We start from the raw sequence: 13,575 nt of genomic DNA, 5'->3' as shown, positions 1-13,575 counted from the left end.
CAAGTTTCCTGCTTGTTTGTCCGATGTAGTGTTTCTTACAGTTCTTGCATGGCATCTCATAAATGATGTTAGTTTTGCTGGTGGATCAACAAAAACACAATAAACACTATCCACCGATTCCTCAGAAACAAACCCAAACAAGCAGACACAATGCAACCAAAAACTATCGCCACATTACCTTATATCAAAGACATATCAGAAATAACTTCCAGACTACTCAGCCCACAAACCCACAAACACACTTAAACAGCGACTAATGAACCTAAAGGATCCATTAGACATTACCAGCAAAACTAACGTCATTTATGTGATGCCATGCAAGAACTGTAAGAAACACTACATCGGACAAACTTGCCACCAGGATACACGAACACCAACTAGCCACCAAAAGACATGACCCACTATCACTAGTTTCCATACATACAGACGAAGAAGGTCCCCACTTTGACTGGGACATCACACATATCGGAGACAGTTGAAACAAAGACACACACGAGAATTCTTAGAGGCATGGCATTCTATACAGAACAACAATAAACACACCGATTGAGACCCCATCCTCCTTCTCTTGAAAATAATCGGAAATGATATCACCCAACTTAAGAAACCAAGATGTATAAATCGAGAGGTGGGCCATTCCATCAGCGCTTCCCCAGAGACTCTCACTGATGATGTTACCTAGTATGGTGACAAAGCGTCTGAAAATAAATCTTCCAGCTCAGTGAGCTAACTGACATACTCATTCTTTACACAGTCAGGGTTTGCCGTCCTTAAGTACAGGAGTCTGTAACTTTCCAAAAGAATTTGTAGGATCAGATAGTTTCTCTAGATGAGCTAAACTACATATCTGGGCATGAAGTCAAGACCTCTGGTACATCGGAAGGAGTCTGATGAATTTTTTTTTAAATCAAAAAAAGACAGAATAATATTGAGTTAAGTATTAGTGTGGGACTAGTTAAAGATCGAGCTCTTGAGTTTCAAGACCATATTCTGGACTATTCAATTAAGAGGTTCAATTAGCAAACCAAACAGTGCTTAACTATATGATCAAGATGTATTGAAGTTTAGAGGAAGTTATACTTAGAGTCATAGAGATGTACAGCATGAAAACAGACCCTTCGGTCCAACCTGTCCATGCCGACCAGATATCCCAACCCAATCTAAGTCTCTTTTATATCTTTCCCCTCTCACCCTAAACCTATGCCCTCTAGTTCTGGACTCCCCGACCCCAGGGAAAAGACTTTGTATATTTACCCTATCCATGCCTCTCATAATTTTGTAAACCTCTATAAGGTCACCCCTCAGCCTCCGATACTCCAGGGAAAACAGCCCCAGCCTGTTCAGCCTCTCCCTATAGCTCAAATCCTCCAACCTTGGCAACATCCTTGTAAATCTTTTCAGAACCCTTTCAAGTTTCACAACATCTTTCCGATAGGAAGGAGACCAGAATTGCATGCAATATTCCAACAGTGGCCTAACCAATGACCTGTACAGCCGCAACATGACCTCCCAATTCCTATAATCAATACACTGACCAATAAAGGAAAGCATACCAAACGCCTTCTTCAGTATCCTATCTACCTGCGACTCCACTTTCAAGGACCTATGAACTTGCACTCCAAGGTCTCTATGAGATCTAACCTTGCTAATCAGTCTCCCATGGGGAACCTTGTCGAATGCCTTACTGAAGTCCATATAGATCACATCCTCTGCTCTGCCCTCATCAATCCTCTTTGTTACTTCTTCAAAAAACGTAATCAAGTTTGTGAGACATGATTTCCCATGCACAAAGCCATGTTGACTATCCCTAATCAGTCCTTGCCTTTCCAAATACATGTACATCCTGTCCCTCAGGATTCCCTCCAACAACTTGCCCACCACCGAGGTCAGGCTCACTAATATCTCAGCAAGAGGCCCAGCAATCACTTCTCTAGCTTCCCACAGAGTTCTCGGGTACACCTGATAAGGTCCTGGGGATTTATCCACCTTTAACCATTTCAAGACATCCAGCACTTCCTCCTCTGTAATCTGGACATTTTGCAAGATGTCACCATCTTCATTATTCATTTTCAATATTATGGTAAATTATATCTGTTCCAACTTTGGATAAAGTCTAGAGAACAACCAGAGAATAATGTGTTAGATAACTGAGTAATTTTGCCTAACCGTGCCAAAGACCCGGGTTCGATTCCACTCTCGGGCGACTATCTGTGTGGAGTTTGCACATTCTCCCAGTGTCTGCATAGGTTTCCTATGGGTACTCTGGTTTTGTTCCATAGTTCAATGATGTTAGGGTCAGGTAGGTTGGCCATGCTAGATTTCTCACAATGCCCAGAGATGTGTAGGTTAGCCAGATTAACAATGAGAAATGCAGGATTACAGGGATAGGGTAGGGGTGTGGGTCTGGGTGGGATGCTCTTTGGAGGATGAGTATGGACTCGATGGACCAGATGGCCTTTTTCCACACTGTAGGAATTTTATGAATGGAAGTATATGGACATTTCAACCTTTCATGGAGCAAACAGTGCAGAAAACTAACTCTAAAAAATAAATTCAGGATGTTAGGGCTGGAGATTCAATCTAATGGAAGTCAGATAGAGGACTGACATGCAAGTTTTTCCCTCAAGATTGATGAGCATAGTGAAGGTGCAATGATAGAGTTTTTGCAGCTGAGTCTTGCAGATTGAAATCTGATCCTTTACAGCTTAGACATAAAAACTAAATTCACAATCTAGTGCTGAGAGAATAATGCACTGGTCAAGGCACTGTATTTCAGAAGTATTGTAAACTGAGGCACTATCAGTTACAAGCTCGTAGGACAACAGTCTGATTTATACTGTATCTTTATTGAACTTGTTGTAAGATGGATGCCTGCAATGACTGCCTTATGGTACATGTTACATGACAAGAGTAAGCTAGGAAGCACATTGGTACAGTACAGGTTATCCCATATCTGCATGTCTGAAACTGAAAAGAACTAAAGATCTTTTTGAAAGTGGACCTGAATAGACCTACAGGTAAGAGTATCTGAAAATTGAAAATATGCATTATTCCAAAAATAACTTGTCCTGAGGTTTTTGGATGAAGGATTCCTGACCTGTACTGCATTTCTTTTCCAAACCTCCTGCATTTCATACAAAGTCTCAATTAGGTTAACAGACTTCCTTCCCTAAAGGACAGAAATGAACCGTCAGGGGGCATTTCTATCCCAAATAGTAGCTGTGCTCTTTAGTGGTTGCAGATCATGAGCAGGAGTGTCCTCCCTGATGCCCAGGCCAATATGTATGTCTTAATCAAAATCACAAAGACAAATTATCTTGACATTGCCTGTTTGTGTGAATTTGCTGTTTGAATGTTGGCAGCTGGTCTTCCTATTGATGATAGCGACTCCATTTAAATATTCTTCATTGACTGTGAAGTGTTCAAGTATATACTGTGGGAAAGAAAGGCATGGTAGAAATGCCAGGCTTTCTTTCATCTCTCCAATGTCAGGTGACTTTAGGTATTTTTCCATAGTAAAGATGTTTGGTGAATGAAAAGTAGCACAAAAGAACAAAAACTTGTAAATAAAAGGTACTGCAATAATCTTGGGTGATGTAAATCTTCACATTGATTAGACAAGTCAAATTAAGATCAGATTATTTATAGAATAGCTACCTCAATGCAATAAGCTTTGTGGAGAATTATGAAATATCTTCTTAAATGTCTGCTCCTTCTTAACCATCTTGTCTTCTACTTTATTATCTTTCACATTCAATGACTGTCTTCTTACCCTTGTAATTGATTTAATTTAAGTTTGAAACACAAGTTATTAACCCACATTTCTCTCTCTCAAACATAAGTCACGTTCGATCATTACTAGTGGGTTTTTAATTCGAAGCAAAATGCTGTGGATTCAACTTAACCAAAAAACTCAGTAGATCTGAGGCTTGGGAGCAATTTAGATTTCAGTAACGAAGAACAAAGCAATTGATTAAGGGGGGGAAATAGGCAACAAGAGAAAACTCGCAGGGACATGCAAACTGATTATAAATGCTTTTATAGGTGTGTCAGGAGAAAAAAATAATGGAGACAAATGTAGATTATCTTGCATTTAGAAACAGGGGAAGCTATAATGGGGAACAAAGAGATGTGGATGCTGGAAATCTGAAATCATAAGCCAAGAAATTGCTGAGAAATTCAACAAGTCTGGTAGCATCCGTGGAGAGAAAAACAGAGTTAACATTTCGAGTCTGGTAGGACTTTTCTTTGGAACAGATTAAATTAATCCTGTCACATTACGCATTACTGAGTTAGAATGATTTCTGGATTGGTTGGGCCCATGCTAATTGGATTCTAGCAACAGACATAGATTCTGAGAAGTCTGACAGGCCAGATACTAAGCTTCCCCTCAAGGAAATCTTGAACTGAGGAGCGTAGTTTAAGGTTAAGGGTCTCCAAATTAAAAACAGGATTTAGGGGAAACCCTTCTCTCAGAGAGCCATTAAAGTTTGGAAGTTGCTTTATTTTCAATTATTTATTCATTCATTCATTTATGGGATGTGGAAATCATTTGCAAAGCCAGCATTAGTTGCCCAACCCGAACTGTCCTGGGGAAGGTAGAGCTGAGCTCTTTTTGAACTACTCAGAATGTAGGGATGCCAACTGTGCTTTGTGGAAGGACGTTCCAGGATTTTGATCCAGAGATAAATAGAGAACAGAAATATAGTTCCAAAGTCAGGATGGTATGTGACTTGAAGGGGAACTTGTAGGTGATGGTGTTCCTGTGAACCTGCTGTCCTGTCCCTCGCGGCGGAAGAAGGCACATGTTTGGAAGGTGCTGTTGAATAATCCTGGGTGAGTTGCTGTCGTGCATGTTCTGGAAGATACACACTGCAGCTGCTATGTAATGGTGGGGAAGGAGTGGATTTTGATTGCAGTGGTGAGGAACCAATCAAGTTGATTGTTTTGTCTTGGATGGTGTTGAGCTTCTTGGTTGTTTATTGAGCTGCTGCCATCTCGGCAAATGGGAAATATTCCATCATATTCCATCATACATGTGCCTTGAGATGGGGGACCGGCAATGAGGACACAAGAAGTGAATTACTCACTGCAGGATTCTGAGCCTTAGACCAGTGTTTGTAGTCACAGTACTTAAATGGCAGGTCCAGTTCAGCTTCTGGTCAATGGTAACCCCAGGATTTCAATAGTGGGAGGAACTCCTGGAGTGTCAAATGGAATATTTTTTTTCTGGATAAATACATTGAGGAACCACCTGGAGGACAGGCCATCCTAGTCTGGGTATTCTGTCATGAGAAACAAACAACAGACAATCTGGTTGTACGAAGCAAAGAGGAAGGGAGAGACTTTGCACTGATAAATACAACTGAGTGGCTTTCTCGACCATTTCAGACGGTAGTTGAGAGTCAACCATATTGGAGTCACATTGTAGTCCAGACAAGGTAAGGATCGCAGTTTCCATCCCTGGAGAACATTAGTGAGCCAGTAGGGAACAGTGACTTTAAGATGACAGAATTCTTCATTAAATGGAAAGTGACATCGTTGATCCTGTGATTAGGGCCCTGAGTCTAAGTAAACTATGATGGTGTGAGATGCAAGCTAGCCATGATAAATCGGAAATGTTACTCCAAGGGATGGTGGTGCATAAGCGATGGCAAAGATTTAAAATGTGGATGGAATTAAAGGATTGGACACTCTGGATGCAGGAAGCATGTTTCCGCTGATGGGTGAGTCCTGAACCAGAGGACACAGTTTAAAAATAAGGGGTAGGCCACTTAGAACAGAGTTGAGGAGAAACTTCTTCACCCAGAGAGTGGTGGGTGTATGGAATGCTCTGCCCCAGAAGGCTGTGGAGGCCAAGTCTCTGGATACTTTCAAGAAAGAGTTGGATAGAGCTCTTCGGATAGTGGAATCAAGGGTTATGGAGATAAGGCAGGAACAGGATACTGATTAAGGATGATCAGCCATGATCATATTGAATGGTGGTGCAGGCTCGAAGGGCAGAATGGCCTACTCCTGCATCTACAGTCTATAATATTCCCTCCTGGCTGACACAGAAGTAAATTATGGCTAACAAGGGGCATTAAGGATCGAATTAGATTGAAGGAAGGGCATTCAAATTGACCAAAAATCTCAGTAGATCTGAGGCTTGGGAGCAATTTAGATTTCAGTAACGAAGGACAAAGCAATTTATTAAGGGGGGAAAATAGGCAACAAGAGAAAACTCACAAGGATATGCAAATTGATTATAAAAGCTTTTATACGTGTTTCAGGAGACAAATGTAGGTCTCTTTCATTTAGAAACAGGGGAAGCTATAATGGGGAACAAAGAGATGGCAGAACAATTAAATACATAATTTAGTTATTTTTTCTCAAAAAAGGGCACAAATAATATGCAAAAAGTGTTAGGAAACACAGGTCTAGTGGGAAGGAGAAAGTAAGGGAAATCAATATTAGTTGGGAAATGGTGCTAGGGAAATAGATGGGATTAAAGACTGATAAATCCCCAGAGACCGATTATCTACACCCCAGCATTGATCATAGCATCGCTACAGGGTGGAAACAGGCCATTGGGCCCAACAAGTCCACATTGACCCTCCAAAGAGTAACCCACCCAGACCCATTCCCCTACCCCTATTATCTCTCTACATTTACCCCTGACTAATGTACCTAACCTACACATCCCTGAGCACTATGGGCAATTTAGCATGTGCACCTAGCCTGCACATCTTTGGACTGTGGGAGGAAACTCATGCAGACATGGGGAGAATGTGCAAACACCACACAGACAGACACCCAAAGCTGAAATTGAACCTGCTGTGAGGCAGCAGTGCTAACCACTGAGCCACCATGCTGTCCTAACAATAGAATCATTATTAGACTCTTAATTCCAGATTTTTACTGAATTTAGTTTTTAACCACCTGCCATGGCAGGATTTGAACTCTGGTCCCCAGACTTTTTACTGAGCTCTTGATTACCAGTCCAGTAATGGTACCCCAAGGCCATCACCTCCCCAATACTTTGGTGGTCATCTTTCCAAATTCCATGAAGACCACATGACAGTTCCTACAGATTGGAGGATATCTAGTGTAACCCCACTATTTAAAAAAAAAGTCAGTAAAGAGAAAAGAAGTGCAGGAGCAAAATGTACCCACACTCCTCGAAAGCCTTTCCAACTGTTGCAGAATCTGGGGGCTCTCCCTTACTCTCAGATGTTGAAGAGATCTCAGAATCTGAGATGTCACCACCTCGATGCTTTTGGCACAAGCAGAAGAGAACTATTTTTTTCCAAGACACTCCAGGCAGAAGAGATGAGCTACTGTGCATTAACACACTGCCCATATCTGAAGCAGTATTGGAGGAACCTGACCCAGGAGGATCTACAACTAAAAGAACCAGCCTATGCCCTCAGGCTCAGAGAGGGAGAGATGTAGTGATTGTAATGAGATCAGTGAGGTGAATATGAGTTCCCTGATTGGGGCTGTTAACCTGGTCCAATCAGGGAGCCCTGGCTGACAGATATAAATAGGAGTTTTTGATCTCCTTGTGGGTCTGCTCCTGGGCCTGGCCAAACTGGCCATAAACAGGTCCAGGCAGCGGGTCATGGAGGGGATCATTAGGACTGACTGCCTGCCCCACTTCCTGGTTACGTTAGAGCCCGGGTGTCTCTGGAAAATAAGCATGCGGTGTCCACCAACACCCTGGAGTTGTTCAGGGAGAGGTGGGCGCCGCAGGGAGTGGAGTGCATCATTTCTCCCTCCAACTCTATTTTGATTTAGTCCCTACCCTCCCCTTCACTGTTTTTGATCACACAGCACTGTCCTTTGATGTGAAGGGCAGTGCTTGTCACTGGCCACCCGGGTGTTTTCCTATCTTCCTGGTGGTGGAAATTGAATAAAGATTCGTGCACTTTGTGTATTTCACTGTGTCTCACACCTGCACACACACACCATGGGTGCTGGGGGAAAAAATAAATAGGAGTTTTTCATCTCCTTGTGGGTCTGCTCCTGGGCCTGGCCAAACTGGCCATAAACAGGTCCAGGCAGCGGGTCATGGAGGGGATCATTAGGACTGACAGCCCGCCCCTCTTCCTGGTTACGTTAGAGCCCGGGTGTCTCTGGAAAAGAAGCATGCAGTGTCGACCAACACCCTGGAGTTGTTCAGGGAGAGGTGGGCGCCGCAGGGAGTGGAGTGCATCATTTCTCCCTCCAACTCTATTTTGATTTAGTCCCTACCCTCCCCTTCACTGTTTTGATCACACAGCACTGCCCTTTGATGTGAAGGGCAGTGTTTGTCACTGGCCACCCGGGTGTTTTCCTATCTTCCTGGTGGTGGAACTTGAATAAAGATTCGTGCACTTTGTGTCTTTCACTGTGTCTCACCCCTGCACACACACACCATGGGTGCTGGGGAAAAAATAAGCACTACCGCACTTAGGTGGTAGTGTGAGGGTTAAATTAAATAAATAAATAAATAAATAAATAGGAGTTTTTGATCTCCTTGTGGGTCTGCTCCTGGGCCTGGCCAAACTGGCCATAAACAGGTCCAGGCAGCGGGCCATGGAGGGGATCATTAGGACTGACTGCCTGCCCCTCTTCCTGGTTACGTTAGAGCCCGGGTGTCTCTGGAAAAGAAGCATGCAGTGTCGACCAACACCCTGGAGTTGTTCAGGGAGAGGTGGGCGCCGCAGGGAGTGGAGTGCATTATTTCCCCCACCAAGTCTATTTTGATTTAATCCCTGCCTCCCTTCACTGTTTGATCACACAGCACTGTCCTTTGGTGAGAAGGGCATGGCTTGTCACTGGCCACTCGGGTGTTTCCTTTCTTCCTGGTGGTGGAAATTGAATAAAGATTCATGCACCTTGTGTCTCTCACTGTGTCTCACACCTGCACACAACAACATGGGTTCTGGGGAAAAAATAAGCACTATTGCAGTTAGGCGGTAGTGTGGGGGTAAGGAAAGAAACAGGACCGTTAAAAAAAAATTAAAACTTATACCTACACACAGCATTGCCCTAATTAAAAAATAAATAAATCGGAGTTTTTGACCTCCTTGTGGGTCTGCTCCTGGGCCTGGTCAAACTAGCCATAAACAGGTCTGCAGCGAGTTATTAGGGCTGACTGCCTGCCTCTCTTCCGTGGTTATGTCAGAGTCTGTGTGTCCCTGGAGAAGGAGCATGCAGTGTCTACCAACACCCTCAAGGTTTTCAGGGAAAGGTGGGCATCGCAGGGAGTGGAGTGTATTTTTCCCCGTCCAACTCTATTTTGATTTAATCCTGCCCTCCTCTTCACTGTTTGATCACAAGGCATTGCCCTCTGAGAAGGGCACTGCTTGTCACTGGCCACTCGGATGTTTCCTTTCTTCCTCATGGTGGAATATGAGAAAAAAAAGTAGCTTATATCTCAGAGGTTCTACCCACTCTGAGAGCTGGCTCTGAGGGAGCTGGATCAGTGTTAAGTACTCTCCACGTGTAAATAAAGGGTGACTTGGTGACCGGATACTGGCCTCTGTGGAGTTATTTCATATATGAGGGCACTAGATGCAGCATCCCTGAGTTTGCAGACAACACAAAGCTGGATGGAAGGGTGAACTGTGAGGAGGATGCAGAGATGCTTCACTATGATTTGGCTAAGTTGAATGAGTGGTCAGATGAATAGAAGATGAAATATAATGTGGATAAATGCGAGATTATCTAGTTTGATATCAAAAACAGGATGGTGGAGTATTATCTACTGTAAAGGGAGAGACCTGGGTGTCCTTGTAAATAAGTAAATGCTGAATGTTAAGCATGCAGGTGCAGCAATTGGTGAAGAAGATAAATGGTATGTTGGTCTGCATTGATGTGGAGGTTCCAGTGTTGGACTGGGGTGGACAACGTCAGAAGTTACACAACACCAGGTCATAGTCCAACAGGTTTTATTTGAAGCCACAAGTTTTTGGAGCACTCTTCCTCCATCAGGTCACCTTCATTGCGAGAGGATTTGAGTACAGGAGCAGGGATATCTTGCTGCAATTAAAGCAGGGTGTTGGTGAGAGCAGGCCTGGAGTATTGTGCACAGCTCTCTGGGGAAGAATGTGCTGATTATGGAGGGAGTGCAACAACATTTTAGTAGAATGATTCCTGAGGTGGCAAGGCTGATGTACGACTGGAGACTGGATCAGTTAGGAATATTCACTGGAGTTTAGCAGAATGATGGGGAATCTCATAGACTCCTGTACAATTCTAACAGTTCTAAAAAGGTAAACACTGTCAGGATGTTCCTGATGACTGGGGGAAGTCCAGAACTGGGGGCCATGATTTTAATGTCCAGGATAGGCCATTTTCGACTGAGATGAGGAGACATTTCTTCACCGGTGGTTAGCCTGTGAAATGCTCTGCCTTTGAAAGTGAGGAGGCAAAAGCATTGAACATTTTCAAGAAATTCCTAAAGCTAAAGGGATGAGAGGGTATTGGGAGAATGCGTGAACAAGGTACTGAGTTGAATGGTCAGCCATGATCCGATCGAATGGCAAGGCAGGCTTGAAAGGCTGAATGGCCTACTTCAGTTCCTATTATCTATGTTTCTAAAGGGGATTGATTGGCTCTGGTGGAACTCAAACTAATCATTGAGGAGCAGGATATTCCTGAGCCAATGCCATTTGAATACACTGTTGACAGCCTCTTCCATCATTTGGCTGATGATTGATAGTTGACTGATAGGATGGAAATTGTCTGGGCTGGATTTGTTTTGCTTTCTGTGGACGGTTTATGCCTGAGCAATTTTCCACATTGCTGGGTAGATGACAGCATTGTAGTTTTCCCAGTGAACAGTGTGAGGTGGGTCGTTCAATTCTATTTAAAACTGAGACGATCAGATCTTTGATAAATGTGGGAGTGAGTCAAGGTTTGCATGGACATGCTAGAAAGTGGAATTCAGCCCACAATCATATAAGCCATGATCATATTGCACAGCAAAACAGATTTAAATTGCCAAATCCTGCTCCTATTTGTCTACATACTGTGATCACAGTGGAGGAACAGTTTGGAAAATCTTTTGTTTCACCGTTGTGGGAAACTGAAGTACTTTGGGATGATTGAATTAGAAGATCAAACTGCTGTTCCTCATCCCTACCCTTCTTGTGGGAATAGGGATTGAGAAATTATAAGAGCCAACTGACATCTCCAATTAAGGTAAAGGTATTCCCTTTACAATTTGAGGGTTCAGTGAGACCATATTACAAGGTGTTACAGACGTCCACCAAGAAATTTGAAAGAGGGTAAAGCCAGTGATTTCTGGATAAAACTCTGAAGCGCTCCAAAAGGTTCAGAGAAAGTCAAAAAAGGGGCTTGCCTGTTTTTCTCTTCCCTGGTATTTTCTGTGCCTGTGTAGGGTTGGAGCAAGGGTTGTGGGGGAAGTGGAAGGAATATTGATAGGCTTCCGGAAAGAGGGTGGGCAGGTGGGGCTTGTCTCCATGGAGTTTAGAAGAATGAGAGTTAACATGACTGATCTTTATAAGGTCCTGAGTGCTCTTGACAGCCTTCAGGACTCAATATCGAGTTCAATCATTTCAGCGCTTCAGCACCTTTTCCCATGTCCTTACCTCAACCCCAACACCCCAGACCCATTTTCTCCCAGCCTCAGCATTATCCACTGCTCTTTCTGCCCAACTGAGTTTCTCTCTCTGGGTTGTATCTCTATCTATTGCTTACTCCTTCTCTGCCACTTTCTTCTGCCCAACCCCTCCATCTTCAGCATAAAAATATATACTGTATCACCTTTTCCTGGTTACAATCAGTTCTAAAGAAGGGCCACTGAACCCGAAATATTAACTTCGCTTTCTCTCTCCAGATGCTGCCAGACCAGCTGAGTTTCTCCTGCAACTTCTGTTTTTCTTTCTAATTTGCAGCATCTGTAGTTCTTTGTTTTTTTGCTTAGCTCAAACAAAAGTGTGTGCATTTTAGAGGAGGCATATCTAACAGGTATAAACGTATAAATTGGGAGCAGGAATAGTCTATTTTGGTTTGCGTTCTGAATTCTACATTAGTATTTACCCAATAACCTCTGATTCCCCTGCCTACAAATAATACACCTATCCCCTTCTTAGAAGAGTTCAATGAACTCACCTCCACCACAAGCTGAGGAAGAGTTGCAAAGTCATATAAAATTAAATTATAAAACACATCTAAGTCCTGAAAAGGGCAACCCCTAAATTTAAAACAGTGTCCCCTCATTCTGGACTCACAAGGGCTCCCCACAAGAGGTAACATTCTTGGCTGGAGAGTCCCCAAACAGAAAATGAGGTGTTGTCCTTCCAGCTTGCGCTGACCTTTGCTGGAGCACTGTAGCAAGCCTGAGACAGAGATGCTCGCCAGGAAACAGGGTGGTGTATCAAAGTGGCAGGCAACTGAAAAGTTCAGAGTCATTTTTGCAAACATAACATAGATGTTCATAAAACAGGCGCCCAGATTATATTTTGTCTCCTCAGTGTCGAGGAGAACACATGGTGAGCAGTGGACACAGTGGCCTAGATTGAGTGAGGTCCAGGTAAATCATTGTTTAACCTGGGAGATTTCTCTGGAATTTTGGATAGTGAGAAGGCAGGAAGTAAATGAGGGAAAACATCTTCTGTGGTTGCATGGCAAGGTGCCGTGTGGGTGTGGGGAGCTGTTGAGAGTGGGGGCAAAGTGGACGAGGGTATCTACTCGAGGGAACAGTCCCTGCGGAAAGCTGACAATTGAGGGGAGAGGAATATGGGTCTGGTGGTAACATCCTGCTGGAGGTAGTGCAAATGGCAGCTCATGATCCTTTGAATGTGGACGTTGGCGGGATGGTAAGTGAGGACTGGGGGGACCCTGTCTGTTTTGTGGGAGGGAAAAGATGCCGTGAGGCTGAAGTGAGGCAGATGGCTTAGACATGGCCAAGGGCCTTGTCAATCACAGAAATGGGGAATCCTTTGCTGAGGATCCCCCGAAGAAGGAAGGCATCATCAGAACAGATGTGACAAAGATGGAGAAACTGGGAGAGTGAGATGGAGTCCTTACAGGAAATGGGGTATGAGGATATATAGACCAGGTAACTGTGGGAGTTTGTTGATCTATTTGGTTTATTGTCTCCAGGATAAGCTGGTGTTGCCTTAGTAAGAGATGAAAAAAAAGTGGCTATCATGGGACGACCCCTACAGTGTTTCCTAATATGCTCACCTTCCCCTACCTTCCCCCCACCCCGACTTGCTATTCTCCTTCTAATCCAATGCCCACCAAAACCTGCCCCCTCTCATCCCTCCTCCCAAACCTGCCCAACTCCTCACACCCTTAACCTGCCTTCTATTTCCCTTCCAACCCCAACTTGCTTTCCGTATCCCTCCACCCCAACTTGCCTTCTATCTTCCCCATTCCTAACTCAAACTGCCCTTTCTCTCTCCATGCCAACCCAGACACCACTCTCCCACAAACCTACCCTTTCTCTCTTGCCCAATTTGTCCCCTTCAACTCACGTGCTCTCTCCCCATCCCCAAATTGCCTGTCCCAACCTGTCCCCTCTCTCCTCTCCCACAGCCCTTTCTCCCCTATTACCTTTTGTCTCCTCCAAACCTG

The sequence above is a fragment of the Chiloscyllium plagiosum genome, chromosome 15 (genome assembly GCF_004010195.1).
Source record: "Chiloscyllium plagiosum isolate BGI_BamShark_2017 chromosome 15, ASM401019v2, whole genome shotgun sequence".
Classification (NCBI taxonomy): domain Eukaryota; kingdom Metazoa; phylum Chordata; class Chondrichthyes; order Orectolobiformes; family Hemiscylliidae; genus Chiloscyllium; species Chiloscyllium plagiosum.
Note: the sequence above shows the minus strand (reverse complement) of the source record.